The sequence below is a fragment of the Mixophyes fleayi genome, chromosome 6 (assembly GCF_038048845.1).
Source record: "Mixophyes fleayi isolate aMixFle1 chromosome 6, aMixFle1.hap1, whole genome shotgun sequence".
Lineage (NCBI taxonomy): Eukaryota > Metazoa > Chordata > Amphibia > Anura > Limnodynastidae > Mixophyes > Mixophyes fleayi.
This window is the reverse complement of record NC_134407.1, coordinates 199,811,455-199,824,953: the sequence shown is the minus strand read 5'-3', so window position 1 is coordinate 199,824,953 and position 13,499 is coordinate 199,811,455. Positions and strand designations below refer to the sequence as shown.

Here is a 13,499-nt window from a genome sequence, read left to right as displayed (position 1 = left end):
CCTCGCACAAAGGCAGCAGATGAGGGGGCGGGGCCGGAACTGTGTGAGGTGACGTAATGAGGCGTGGCCAACTGCCGCTGTAACCAGGGGTGATCTATACAATAATAATAATAGTGTATATAATATATACAGCAGATACATAATCTATAGCTACTGTATGTATGTTATATATACCTGCTGCTGTAATAAGGAGTGATATATACAATAATAATATATGTAATATATACAGCAGATACATCATATATAGCTACTGTATGTATATTATACATACCTGCTGATGTAATAAGGAGTGATATATATAATAATAATATATGTAATATATACAGCAGATGCATCATATATAGCTACTGTATGTATATTATACATACCTGCTGATGTAATAAGGAGTGATATATACAATAATAATATATGTAATATATACAGCAGATGCATCATATATAGCTACTGTATGTATATTATACATACCTGCTGTGGTAACCAGGGGTGATCTATATAATAGTATATGTAATATATACAGTACAGCAGATACATCATATTTCTCTAGCACAACCAGTTGGGGGACACTGCAGACCATGAGGTATAGAGGGCCCTGTGGACTCCAGGTACTAAAAAGATTTGTCTGATGCCCTACCTACAGAACATGGAGTGAGGAACAGACAGTGATAGATCTGGCAGGTAATTTTATGGGCATTTCTGGTGAGGAGCTGTTGCCTGAGCGCAGTCCTCACCAGATTACACTGAAAGATATGGGCGGCCATTTTTCTATAGAGGAGGTATAAGAAAAAGGGGAGGAGCGATTTCACCAACTCATTCCCGGGCTCTGCAGCTTCCAGCGCCGTTTTACCTCACTCTGTCTCAGTGTCCCTGAGGAGGGAGTTCAGTTACATATTCCTGTGCCAATCTGTGATATTCTGACTGAATGATTGTGCTGTTTTGTATTGTCAGTACTCCATACTTGCCAACTCTCCCGGAAAGTTCGGGAGACTCCCGAAATTCGGGTCAGGCTCCCGGGGGAGATGGCATTTCTACCGCATCCCGGATTTCACCGAGAATCGCGTAATTTGACGCGATTCTCTGTGAATCACGCCATTTTGGAGGGCGGGAGGGGAGGGGACGAGGCCAATCGCGTAATTTTGGCCCCGCAACGCAAATTACGGTTTCGCGCGGGGGGGGGGGCAAAATGACGCGATTGGCCTCGTCCCGCCCTTCAATCACGCCCCCTCCGGGAGTTGGCAACTATGCAGTACTCTGCACTCTGCTGTTTTCTCCCTCTGTGTTTGTGTACCATTCTGATATACCTTGTTTTACATAGAGTGGGAATAATATTTATATACATTGGGGCATATTCATTTCTCGGCGGAAACGCAGAGAATCTCACGGTCCGTGCACGATTACCATTATTATGGTAATCGTGTGCGGAAAAAACGTTAATACGGTAATTTTCGCGCTGGATTTCAGCTCGCGGCTCGCTGAGCCGCGAGCTGAAATCCAGCTAACTATTACCGTATTAACAGTAATAGTTTTTCCGCGGCGCGGTAAATAAACATTTGAATATGCCCCATAGACAGTTCTACAGTTGTTTTTTCTCTCTCAACTGTTTCTTTCTCCATTTCAATATGTCAGAAAGAGGGTCCGGTGCAAAGTCCAAAGCTGCATCTGTGATGTATTTCACCTGTTCTGGGTGCCAGTCTCAATTGTCAAGCCAGTGTTCATCTGAGGAGGTGACGGATTTGGCGGAACCGGCATGGGCCAAGGAACTGGCGCGGTCCATTGCAGAACTTAAGAGAGATTATCCAAGTTTGGGGTCGGTAAGTGCTGAACCATTTACGTCCTCTTCATCTCAGTCTATTGCCGGGGTGTCAGGAAGTTCAGCTGAACCCTCATGGATGCAGAATATGGACAGATCCGATACAGGGACTGACCAGAATGTCAGCTTCTCTAGAGAGGTTATTGTCCTCCACAGGTGCAGCCAGGCATTGTAAACGATTTGCACCTGCTATCCCCCAAGATCCTGGCGACTCTGACACGGATATTTCCTTACATGAGGAGGGGGAGTTGTATGAGGATTCAGACTTTGAAGACGTTTCGGTTTGGAAGGAAGACCCATCCACGAAGCAAGGGATTGAGGACCTCATTTTAGCAATGAGACAGGTGCTTCATATCTCGGATGATGACTTGACACCGACACAGACTTCTATGTTTATAAAAACAAAGAAAAGAACTTTTTTTTCCACCATCTCCCCACCTCTTGGAGATTTGGGGTGAAGCCAGAGTTTTAAGCCGGATACCAAATTTCAGATGTCAAAGCGACATAGATTATACCATCCTTTTCCTGACATGGAAATGGGATCCTGGGAGACACATCCTGGTGTGGACACCCCAGTTGCACATTTGGCAAAAGCTCCTTTTTTTTTTTTTTACCTGGTTCGGTCAATTTGAAGGACATTTCAGGAAAGAAGTGCAAGGGCATTCTTAAATCTATGTACCTGACATCGGGTGTATCTCTCAGCCCCGTTATGGCAGCAGCTTGGATAGTCAAAGTAGTGGAGGCGTGGGCCTCGGCTTTGGGTGATGGCATTCAATTTGGTACTGCCAGGAATGAATTAGTTCCTTTAGTGGACCATATTAGAGAAGCTGCTGAATTTCTGGGGGATGTAGTCTCGGGCCAAGGGTTGGATCGCACTTCCTCATTGGCCATTGCTGGCAGACGCACTCTTTGTCTTAAATCTTGGATAGCGGGTGTAGAATCCAAGCGGGCGTTAGAGGCTTTGCCGTTTGATAGAGCGACTTTGTTTGATCAAGCTTTGGATAAGTTTATTGCCCAAGCCACAGCAGGGAAAAGTTCCTATCTCCAAGTGGCCTCTCAGAAAGCCAAAGGTAAGTGAACATTTTGTTCCTTTCGTTACACTGGGAACGGCAGAGGTGGTTCGGTCAGGGGCCGTCTCTCAGCATCTAGATGGACAGCCCAGAGGGGCAGACAGGCCTTGGTGGGCCGTCGACCTGCGACTAAACAACCTGACAAACCACCTGTATTACTCAAACCCGGTTACTGGGGGGAGTGCGGTGGTGAGGGCTCGCCTGTTGCAGTTTCAGGACAAGTGGGTTTCTTTCACCACAGATTTATGGGTAAGGAAAGTGGTATCCAGAGGGTACATTTTGGATCTGGAGGGCCCGGCCCCCAGATGCTTTCTAATTACTCCTCTCCCACAAGACCCAATCAGACGGAAGGCTTTAGATTCAGCCTTCCGGTCTCTGGTATTATCGGAGGTGGTGGTACTGGTCCCACTCAAGAAGAGGGGACAAGGATACTACTCTCACCTCTATCTGGTTTAAAAACCAAATGGCTCCTTTCATCCAATTCTAAATTTAAAGGACCTTAATATACATATGAGGATTCAGAGATTTCGCATGGAATCTATTTGTTCTGTTATCAGTTCCATGGTAAAGGACAAATTCTTTTCATCCTTGGACATCAAGGATGCCTATCTACATGTCCTAATTTGGCAGGGTCACCACAGCCTGTTGCGGTTTGTAGTAAACGGGGAATACTTCCAGTTCCTGGCTCTTCCTTTCAGGTTGACGACAGCCCCCAGAGTCTTCACAAAGGTGATGTCCGTCATGGCCGCACTGTTGAGATTACAAGGAATGGTGATCATTCCTTACTTGGACAATCTTCTAATAAAAGTGGATTCGGCGGCTCAGTTGAGATTTCATCTGGACTTGACTAAACAATTCTTTCAGGAACATGGATGGATAATCAATCTGAAGAAATACAATGTGATTCTTACCCAGAGGATGGTTTTCCTGGGACTTTTATTCGATACCAGGGCCCAGAGAGTGTTCTTACCCCCGGACAAGGTCAGGACGTTTTAATCACAGGTCAGGACACTGCTTTCTCGGCCAAGAGTTTCAGTTCTGCAGTGCATGAGACTAATGGGTCGTATGTTGTCCTTCTTCGAGGCGGTTTGGTTTGCCTGGTTTTGTTCTTGAAGGTTCCAGAAGGAGATTCTGTCAAACTGGTACAAAATAATTCCTCAGTTGGACAAACAGATTCTTTGCCTGTCGTTTGAGATGCGTCTCTCTCTCCTGTGGTGGCTCAGGACAGATCACCTGAACCAGGGCTGTTCACTTGTATCCTGGGACTGGACGGTAGTGACAACCGATGTAAGTCTTTTCGGATGGGGGGCGGTGACTATACATCTTTGCTTGCAACCTGGTCCCACGAAGAAGCCTGTCTTCTCATAAACATATTGGAGCTGTGGGCCATTTTCAATGCGCTGACTCAGGTTCAGGAGAGTTTGAGGGACAGGCCCCTCAAGATACAGTCGGACAACACCACGGCAGTGGTTTACATAATCCATCAGGGAGGAACCAGGAGTTCTTTGGCGATGTTGGAGGTGTCCAAAATATTAAAATGGACGGAACGTTGGGTTCCAGTCATCTCGTCGGTTTGTATCCCAGGTGTGAGACGGACTACTTGAGTCGCCATGTTCTAAATCCGGGAGAGTGGTCACTGCACCGGGACGTTTTCCAAATGATTGTTCACAAATGGGGTCTGCCAGAATTGGATTTGATGGCCTCACGGCTCAATTACAAAGTGGACAAATATTGTACCAGGACCAGGGATACGCAGGCATTTTTAGTGGATGCCATGACGGTACCTTGGCACTTCGACCTGGGGTATGTTTTTCCTCCACTTCCAATGTTGCCAATGGTTCTTCAAAAGGTAAGAAGAGAAAAGATCACAATCATTCTTCCGGCTCCCGATAGGCCTCGAATGTCCTGGTACACGTATCTTCTCAGGTTGGCGGTGGAACCCCCCTGGCGTCTTCCATTAAGGGAGGATATATTAAGCCAAGGACCGTTCTTCCACCACAACCTGGCACGGTTCGCTTTGACAGCCTGGAAGTTGAGACTTTGATTTTGAAGCACAAGGGTTTCACTGACAGGGTTGTTCACATGATGATCAGTGCTCGGAAGTCCTCCTCTTCCACCAATTACCACAGAATCTAGAGGTTGTACATCGGCTGGTGTGAGTTGAGAAAGTGTCCTACTTTTTCCTTTAGAGTGCCACGCTTGCTGGCTTTTCTGCAGGATGGGTTGGACAAAGGTTTGCGGTTGGCATTGCTTAAGGTGCAGGTTTCAGCCTTGTCTGTTTACTTTCAGAGATGGTTGGCTTCTCTACCGGATGTGCAGACTTTTCTTCAAGAGGTGTTGCATGTGCAAACCCCCTTTGTGTCTCTGGTAGAACCATGGAACTTGGTACTCTGCGCATTACAGGAACCGCCGTCTGCGCCACTGGAGTCAGTTCTCTTAAGGTTTTTTAAGTGGAAAATAGTATTCTTACTAGCTATTTCTTTGGCCTGGAGAGTCTCGGAAATAGCGGCTTTGTCTTGTCCACTCCTCTTATTATTTTCTACGAGGACAGGGCTGTACTTCATACAGTGCCTTCCTTTCAAAACTGGTTTTGAGGTTTCATGTCAATGAGGACATTGTCATTACTGCCCTTTCGGGTAGAAGTAAGTCAAACAAATGAGTTCATTGTGGTTGTTGGATGTGGTCCGCTCGTTGCGGATCTACGTGGATAGATTGGCCTTTGTTAGGAAGACTGACAGTCTTCTGGTCTTGTATAATGTCCGGAAGCGTGGCTGGCCAGCCACCAAACAGACAATTTCTAGGTGGATAACAGATACTATTCGCCAGGCTTATGTTTCTGTTCGACAGCGGGTTGCGGAAGGCCTTACAGCACATTCCACTAGGTCAGTTAGTGCTTTTTGGGCAGCGCGGCATGGGGCTTAAAAAAATTACAATCATTTCATAAGTGTCAAAGGCTTTTATTGACAATTACATTAAGTTTATGCAAAGAGTCAATATTTGTAGTGTTGACCCTTCTTGTTGAAGACCTCTGCAATTCACCATGGCATGCTGTCAATCAACTTCTGGAAAAACATACTGACTGATGGTTGCCCATTCTCACCTAATCAATGCTTGGAGTTTGTCAGAATTTGTGGGTTTTTGTTTGTCCACCCACGTCTTGAGAATTTACCACAAGTTCTCAATGGGATTAAGGTCTGGGGAGTTTCCTGGCCATAGACCCAAAATTTCGATGTTTTGATCCCCGCGCCACTTAGTTATCACTTTTGCCTTATGGCAAGGTGCTCTATCATGCTGGAAAAGGCATTGTTCATTACCAAACTGTTCTTGGATGGTTGGGAGAAGTTGCTCTTGGAGGATGTTTTAGTAACATTCTTTATTCATGGCTGTGTTCTTAGGCAGAATTGTGAGTGAGCCCACACCCTTGGCTGAGAAGCAACCCCACACATGAATGGTCTCAGGATGCTTTACTGTTGGCATATCACAGGACTGATGGTAGCGCTCACCTTTCCTTTTCCGGACAAGCGTTTTTCCAGATGCCCCAAACAATCTGAACGAGGCTTCATCAGAGAAAATGACTTTATCCTGGTCCTCAGCAGACCAATCCCTGTACCTTTTGAAGAATATCAGTCTGTCCCTGATGTTTTTCCTGGAGAGATGTGGCTTCTTTGCTGGCCTTCTTGACACCAGGCCATCCTCCAATAGTCTTCGCCTCACTGTGCATGCAGATGCACTCACACCTGCATACTGCCATTCCTGAGCAAGCTCTACACTTGTGGTGCCCTGATCCCACAGCTGAATCAGCTTTAGGACAGTCCTGGCGCTTGCTGTATGTTCTTGGTTGCCCTGAAGCTTTCTTTACAATTATTGAACCTCTCTCCTTGAAGTTCTTGATGATCTGATAAATGGTTGATTTAGGTGCAATCTTACTAGCAGCAATATGAAGCCCTTTTTGTGTAAAGCAATGATGACTGCACCTGTTTCCTTGCAGATAACCATGGTTAACAGAGGAAGAACAATGATTTCAAGCACCACCCTCCTTTTAAAGCTCCCAGTCTGTTATTCTAACTCAATCAGCATGACAGAGTGATCTCCAGCCTTGTCCTCGTCAACATTCTCACCTGTGTTAACAAGAGAATCACTGACCTGATGTCAGCTGGTCCTTTTGTGGCAGGGCTGAAATGCAGTGGAAATATTGTTTTTGGCATAAAGTTCATTGTCATGGCAAAGGGGCACTTTGAAATTAATTGCAGTTCATCTGATCACTCTTCATGACATTCTGGAGTATAGGCAAATTGCCATCATAAAAACTGAGGCAGCAGACTATGTAAAAAATAATATTTGTGTCATTCTCAAAACTTTTGGCCATGACTGTATGTAATATATACAGCAGATACATCATATATATATGTACTGTGTGTATATTAAACATACCTGTTGCTATAACCAGTGGTGATCTATACAGTGTATACAGCAAAACATCATATATATCTACTGTGTGCATATATATATATATATATATATATATATATATATATATATATATATATATATATATATTATACATATCTGCTCCTGTTACAAGGAGTGATACAATTAAACCGTATACAAAAATGATATATGTATATGTATAGAATACATTATGTGTACTGTATATCTCGTATACTGTTTATAATATATATTATTATTATATTATATGCACTGTTTATGTTGTACAATGTATATAAATGATATCATTATATTAGGTGGCCAGTATATTTCATACACAGTATAGAATATATATACCTGCTGCTGTTACCAGGGGTGATACCTGGACACACTATGCAATAATAATATATGTGATGATATATACAGTGGATACATTATATTCTGTGTACTGTCTATCTCATACACTGTATATAACTTATACCTAGTGCTGTTACCAGGAGTGATAAATGGACACTATAATAACTCAACAAATTTTAAAATATTATCTGCATCTGGCATGTGAATATGTGTTTTCTCCTAATATAGGAATGCTGATTTCAGTGAAAAATCAGATTATCTTTATAACATCACATTTATTAGATACCCCAAAACAACAAAAGCAGTAATGGCTATATCTGAAAAAAAGTAAAATAAATGAAAATTGCAATTAATCTATAAAATTGAATTATGCTCATTGTATTCATTTATAAAATACTAAACTACAGAAACGCTTTAAAACTGCAGAAACTAAACTTCAGAAACTCATAACAATCCAAATTCGCTGTAATGTAATTGTTAATAAAAGATAAAAGGTAAAGTCACTTTGCTTTAGGGAAATAGGATGTTGACGCTTTCCGTTTGTACAGTGTATCATTGGTCTCTCTAAAAAAAACAACAACCCAGCAGTAGTCCACGATCATTGTAGGGTCCCAGTGTCCTTGGTAGCGATGCTCTATTGTCACAATGTCTTGGTGAAATCGTTCCTCCTGTTCATCACTTACACTACTCAGGTTGTCAGGGAAAAAGTGTAAATGGGAATGTTAAAAGTGAGTTTTGAGTGACAATCTACAACTTATATTAGTTGTCCACTAGTTCATTCACGATGCACATGTAGTTGGCCTCTTTTCTGTTCCCTAAGAATCCATGCACAGCATCCTTGAAGGAGGACTGAGCAGCAGACTCCATTAATTTAGCGTTAAATATTTAATCTGTAAGCAGTTTCCTTATTTGGGGGCCTATAAATATGTCTTCTATTAGCTTTGCTTAGCTTATCTTCAGACACTGTTCCTTCAGATAACTGAAAGCCTGGCCTTCTTTATCCAGAGCTTTCACAAAATTCTTCATTAGGCCCAACCAAATGTGAAGCGGGGGTAAAATTATTGAATGCGGCTCAAACAGTGGAGTGTACTTCACATTTTTCTCTCCAGCAACATAGGTTTATATTGGCTGCTATTTTTTATAGCAGCCAATTAACCTACTAGTATGTTTTTGGAGTGGCAGTTTAATAAAAGATACAGCCAGGGGCGGGCTGGGCCGGGGGGCAGGGGGGCATGGGCCCCCCCCGTGCCGCTCGGTGTAACCGCTGTTTGGGCCGGCCGTAGATGCAATTTTACCTGATACCGATGATGACGCGGCCGCATCGCGTGTCATGTGATGTGGCCGCCTGTGCTGCCCCCCGGGCTGAAATTTTCCAACCCGCGCCTGGATACAGCATTTCTTAATAATAATAGTGCAATAAATGTGTGTTCTTCTCTTATACAACTTCCCACTTTCAGTCTATAGGGCTATGATTCCCATTTAATTAAATAATATTCACAAAGTAATAACTATTAATATTAAAGTGTTTGCATTTGCTAGCTTGTACTGCAACACTCAGTTGCACTGCTATCTGCACAACATGATGACCACCAGGAGAGAGTGATATACTGTATATACATATTGCAGACTGCAAAGCCTTCAGGAGTCCAATGGGAAAGGAAAGTGACCTTTTGCCTCGCTTTCATATCGGAGGTGAGTCAGAAAATCTGATTGGTAAATCCCTGAACTGTAGAATATAAAAGAATGCTCATCTGTAATAATATGTAATGTATACATCAGATACATTATATGATGTGTACTATATATATACCATACACTGTATATAGTATATACACTTGCTGCTGTAACCAGGGGTGATAGACTGACACTGTATATAATAATAATATATACAGCAGATACATCATATTATGTATACTATATATCTCATACATTGTGTATAATATACACCGATAAGCCAAAACATTAAAACCACTGACAAGTGGTGGCTAAGTGATTAGCACTTCTGCCTCACAGCATTGGGGTCATGAGTTCAATTCCCGACCATGGCTTTATCTGTGAGGAGTTTGTATGTTCTTCCCGTGTTTGCGTGGGTTTCCTCCGGGTGCTCCGGTTTCCTCCCACACTCCAAAAACATACTGGTAGGTTAATTGGCTACTAACAAATTGACCCGTGTGTGTGTGTGTCCCAATGGGGCAGGGACTGATGTGAGTGAGTTCTCTGTACAGCGCTGCGGAATTAGTGGTGCTATATAAATAAATGGTAATAATAAAAGTGAAGTGAATAACATTGATGATCTTGTTACAATGGCACCTGAAAAGGGTTGGCAGCCAATGAACAGTCAGTTCTTGAAGCTGATGTATTAGAAGTAGGAAAAATGGGTCAGCGTAAGGATCTGAGTGTCTTGGACAAGGGCCATATTGTGATGACTAGATGACTGGGTCAGAACATATCCAAAACACAGGTCTTGTTGGGAGTTCCTGGTATGCAGAGGTTTGTACCCACCAAAGAAGGACAACTGATGAACTGGTGACAATGTCATGGGTGCCCAAGGATCAGTTGTTATGGTCACTGAGGGCAACTATAAGTCAGGACTGGCACAGGCTTTCTTGAGGAGCAGAGTCTAACGGACCCCCTGGTCTTCACCAAGAACTGCGGCAAAGGAAGAATGGATTTTGCTGGGAGTCTGCAGGTCGTAGCCCTCAGTGTAGCCCCCTGAAGTGATAGAGGGTAGATGGACGGATGCAGCTGGATACACACAGGCAGGTACAGAGGTCGTGGTCAATATACCATACTGGGTCGGATACACTCTGAGCTATACAGAGCCGAGGATAATCCAGTAAACAAGGTCAGTGAACAAGCCGGGTCGGATACACTGTGATGTAAGAGGTGCCAAGGACAGTCCAGAAAGCGAGGTCAGAAAACAAGCCGGGTTGGATACACACTGAAGTAAGCAGCACAAGGGTTAATCCAGGAAATGTAGTCGGACAAACCAGGAGAAATTCACTAGGAGCCGAGAACCAGAAAACAGAGGGAGCCAGAATCACAGGTTAGCAACTTGTTGCTCTGACACAAACGGTGTGTCAGAGTGAATCTAATAGTGCAGGGAGTTTCAAAGTTCCCGCCCAGTGTCAAATGATTGCAGCACCAAGCAGGAAGTAAACAAGAGTGCTGTGATCAGGAGTGGGGAGCGAAGGCTAGCCCATCTGGTCCAATCTCACAGAAGAGCTGTGGCACAAATTGCTGAAAAGATTAATGCTGGCTATGACAGAATGGTGTCAGAACACACAGTGCATCGCAGACTGGTCAGAGTGCCCATGCTGACCCCTGTCCACCACCAAAGCACCTACAATAGGCCTACAAGCGCCTACAATGGGCACGTGAGTGCCAGAACTGAACCATGGAGCAATGGAAGAAGATGGCCTGGTCTGACTAGTCACATTTTACATCATGTAAACAGCTGGGTGCGTCTGCGTCCTTTACCTGAGAAAGGATGCACTATGGGAAGAAGTCAAGCCGGAGGAGGCAGTGTGATGTTCTTGGCAATGTTCTGCTGGGAAACTTTGGGTCCTGGCATTCATGTGGATGCTACTTTGACATGTACCACCTACCTAAATGTGACACGATGGACCTCCTATGCCACCCTGTCATAGTGCTGGGGACCGGCTGGGCTTGCCTTGCCACTGTCCCCTATTTTTATTCTAATTGCGCCCCTCTAAATGCAGTAAATGGGACTCTACTGCCACCACTTGGGTCCTTTAGCGGCACCTAGAACCGCTTCACTTTGGGTAACTCTCGCTGCTAGTATGCCCAGGTGCCCCTTTGCTGGGCACCTGGACTGGTACCCCCTGACCTTTTTCTTCAGATCAGGGTTGCATTGGATGGTTCCCCCTGGCCTATCACACTGGCCAGAGCTGCAGGGTAGCAGACAGAGCGTTGGTACTAGACGCTGGGTCCTAACCTCAGAACAGCCAGATAACGGAGTAGATTGGGTCTAATCTGTAGGTCACAGAAATTACAGCAGGTTAGTAGACGTCAAAGCAGGATCTTTTATCAGTGATGTTTATTAGCTCAAGAAGTCCTTAAAAGGACAGTTACACACTAGTTTGAGGTACTAGTGATCTTCAGAAGCTCAGATAGAATAACTGTCACAAACTTACTTGCTTTCATGCTGCTGATTTTCCTGCCTCTGTGTACAGCAGCACTTCCTGGTTTGGGTGGTCACATGATCGTGGCTGGGAGGCGGCTTTTACTATCTACAGACTATATTAAGCTCACCTGGACACTGCAGTTTTGTCAGAGCAACAAGTTACCACTTAGCTTCTGGCTCTCCCTGTGTATCCTGTGCTGCATTCTGGTGTTTTCCTATGTATCTGACTCGGCTATCCTTATCGACTACTGCCCGCTCCCCTGTGTATCCGACCCAGAGTTCCACTGCATACGGCTAGGATTCTTCTGCATGTGCTGTGTTCCTTCAGCTAACAGATCCTGCTCCTCTGTGCATTGCTACACTACCTCTTCAGAGTCTATTCCCCTTTCCTGCCAGACCTCCTACCAAACGTCTGTCTCCTATCACGTCAGTGGGCTAACCTAGGGACCGCTACCTGCGGACCCCCGGCAGCAAAGTCCATCCTGCCTTGCGGCAGTTCTTGGTGAAGACCGAGGGGTTCGTTAGACTCCGCGCCTTAGGAAAGCCAGCGCTAATACTGACTGATAGAAATCTCCTGAGATCCGTAACAATAACACTTTACATGACCAACAGGGCTCTTTTTATACAGTTTCTGACACACATGTTGGCAGGGGGTAGCCCAGCCCCCTTTCTAGCTAGAACCACAAGTTTAAGATATTACATCAGATATTTAGCATCAGAATGTAATATATTCTGTAATCTTGGATTTAACAAAATTCACATCAATCTGTGATTTCCTAAATTACTTGCTGGTTGCATTATTCATGTAGTTTGTATATCTTTTTAACAAGACAGAATAACAGGTAATAACCCCCTGCTGTGTATCAGGCTATAAAGGTGTTGGTCACTAGGTATAAAGACTTAACTAGCATGCGGATTACCTGCCTTCAGAAGTTACAAAAACCAATTTCCTCCTACATGGCATACAGTGTCAGAAATCAATAGATTTCCAATAGAAAAATCAGTTCATTTGCAATTATATACATTGACGCACTGCGCTACTAATTAAAATAAACATATACGATAAGATATATATAAGTGATTCAGCCACACTAAACATTGTTACAGACCAAGTACAACCCTTCATGGCAACTGTATTCCCTGATGGCAGTGGCCTCTTTCAGCAGGATACTGCACCCTGCCACACTGCAACAATTGTTCAGGAATGGTTTTAGGAACATGACAAAGAGTTCAAGGTGTTGACTTGGCCTCCAAGTTCCGCAGATCTCAATCTGAGGGGGCATCTGTGGGATGTGCTGAAAAAGCAAGTCCAAGCCATGGAGGCCCCAGCTCACAACTTACAGGACTTAAAGGACCCGCTGCTAACGTCTTGGTGCCAGATACCACAGGACACCTTCAGAGGTCTTGTGGAGTCCTTGACTTGACAGATCACAGCTATTTTGGCGATACGAGGGGAACCTACATAATCTTATGGTTTTAATGTTGTGGCTGATCAGTGCATATACCTACTGCATACCTTGGCAGGACATCAATTCGTGGGCTGCAAAAGGGGTGTGGCTTAACAAAAAGTAGTTGCCGTTTGGGTGAAACAGGGTCGTGATTTATTTTGTCCCATTTTCATGATTCTAAATGTCGGGAGATATGCTACTGTGGTAACAGGGCTCTGACACTGTATCTGATAATTATATAATAT

The 13,499-nt window shown here is 44.1% G+C and overlaps 1 long non-coding RNA gene across 2 annotated transcripts in view; it reads left to right on the top strand.

Annotated features, from left to right (window-relative positions):
• The first annotated feature begins 13 nt into the window (after nucleotides 1-13).
• Nucleotides 14-13,499, top strand: part of LOC142095167 (uncharacterized) — a 28,798-nt gene continuing 15,312 nt past the window's right edge. The window contains exons 1-2 of one of the 2 annotated variants that reach the window (XR_012677750.1): nucleotides 14-89; nucleotides 9,199-9,351. This is a non-coding gene — a long non-coding RNA (uncharacterized LOC142095167). The remainder of the gene's footprint in view (nucleotides 90-9,198; nucleotides 9,352-13,499) is intronic. The other variant, XR_012677751.1, reaches the window with a different exon arrangement.